Here is a 2,240-nt window from a genome sequence, read left to right on the forward strand (position 1 = left end):
AATTTGGCACCAATCAACACTAGAGGTGACCACCAGAAACATAGGAGGGGTGTGATCCTTTATGATTATGTATCTTGGGGAAGAATTGTGCCACATCCTTGCCATACTTATAGATGATCATTCTCTTATTTTTGCACTTAGGCACTAGTCCAACGAACCGAGTAGCCAATGAGATGATCCATCATGTACATAAGGTAGTGCCCACCATGAAGCCCATTTACGTGCAGAGATATGTACTCTTGTTCGAGAAGAGGTATCGGATGGATTTTTATCCACTCACAATCATCCATATAAGCATTGGTATGCACGTGAAAATTTGCATCCATATAGGCGTTGGTATATGTATCTAAATAAGCATCAATATTATAAATTTTGAATTTTTTCAAAAAATTGGGTCTCCCTCAGTTTTAGCAATGCATATACCATGCCCGCCAAACACATTGGTAATTTGGCATCAGAAATGAATTGATCTCTTATGGTGTTTTGAAAGTAAAAAATAGGTCAAATCAAGTGAATGTTGAAACCCTTTCATGGGGGAAATGACTTTGGACCTCATTTTCTATAAATATTTTGTGTTCTCCCATAATATCTCTGGAAGCATCTACTTCTATGTGTACAAGACCGAAGCTGTTAGGGATGATGACTCTATGAGGTTGGGATGATGAGATGAATTTGAGATGCGAGATGAGGATGAGGAGGAATCCACACTTCTTGCTAAAGAGAATGGTAGGTTGGGGGTAAACTTGACAAGGCTGTTGTAGGCTTGTTTGCTACTCTAGCAAACAAGCCTGCAACAAAATCCCCTACTGCTCCCATATTATAGGTGCCTCCTATAGAATGTAAGTCTAAAGTGAAATGTGTTGTGTCTAAGAAGAGCAAGGGTGTAAAGGAGAAGAGTAGAGAGGATGATGAGGAATAGTGATGAGGATGGTGAAAAACACAACAATGATGAGCATGATGATGGTGATTTAGATTTTGATGAAGAGTATGAATCTATTGAGGAAGAGTAGATTAACCTCACCATGAAGAAGAGGCGTGCTCCCATACACTTATTGCCAAATCAAGAAAGAAAGCCAAGGTGTACACACCAACAAGAAAGGCTGAGCCTAAAACACCATACATTCCCGCTTCTACACCAAGGTAGAAATAGAGTGGCTAGAAGGATCAATCTACTAAGAAGACACTTGAGAAGGAAAATATTAACACACATATATCTCCAAAGAAACTGGGTCTATTTTTTTGCCAGCCATGTAGAAAAAATTCAAGTTTGAGAGTGCTCTAATTGTTATGTCTCTATCATAGGAGAGGAAGTCTAGTCTATGAAACCGTTGAGATGGATCTCCAGTGTCCAAATGGACGTAGTGTGAATCGTGACCTGTGTGACTGAACTTTTTTTATAAAAGGAGGCTAAGGCCTCATTTGTAGTTATCAACCCCCGCTGTTGTGGTAGAGTACCAATGGTTAACCTGTGAGGCTAGGAGTGCATAAGGTCACCTTGAGGAGGTGAGACCGGGTGGTATGGGATGCCCGATATTACTAATGCACGCCTACATCCTCAAACGTTGGCATACCTACATCCTCAAATGTTGGCCCCAACAAGGGGTTGCTATTGGTGGAATTGTAATTCATGCTCCATGATATGAATAAAGAGGTGAAAGGCAAATACCTAGTATGGTGTCTTGTTTTTTGATTCTTGTTTATGTTGTTCTCTTTGTATTTTGTGATTATTCAATCAATAATTTTCCTAAATTTATTTTGATTTAATGAATCAAAGTAGTGAAAAAGTGTTGGGAAAATTTCAAGAAGCAAACAGTGGTCTTGGAGCTTTTAAAAACGCTCTGAGCAGTGTGTAGAATCAAAGAAGAGTGCTTCTTGTGGACAAATAAAATAACTATGGCATGAATGCTGTCAAGAAGATCACTTTTGGAAGGCTCTCTCTTTGCTAAAGATGCAAGACAACAATCTTCCTCATCTCAATAGTTTCAATCATAAGTATGAGCAACCTATTTCAAAGAAAAGGATGCAAACAATTGAAGAAGATCAACAAAGGCAATTCATGCATCACTCACACTCATAAGGAGCAATCACAAAGTGTTCAAAATCAGCCTCAAAGTCAATCAAAGTGCCTATAATCATCAATGAAACAAGAAAATTCTCTCTCAATTTCTTCTATTCATCATTTTGGATTGTTCAAAGGCTTTGCATATTCAATGGAGGTCTCCTTGGAAATTTTCTAGTTC

General features: G+C 38.6%; 1 pseudogene; it reads left to right on the forward strand.

Moving 5' to 3' along the window:
- Positions 1 to 206: 206 nt before the first annotated feature.
- LOC147439107 (uncharacterized) lies at positions 207 to 1,282 on the forward strand (annotated as a pseudogene).
- Positions 1,283 to 2,240: the final 958 nt, after the last annotated feature.

This window comes from Adiantum capillus-veneris, chromosome 16, assembly GCF_014529385.1.
Source record: "Adiantum capillus-veneris isolate H3 chromosome 16, ASM1452938v2, whole genome shotgun sequence".
NCBI classification, from domain to species: Eukaryota; Viridiplantae; Streptophyta; class Polypodiopsida; order Polypodiales; family Pteridaceae; genus Adiantum; species Adiantum capillus-veneris.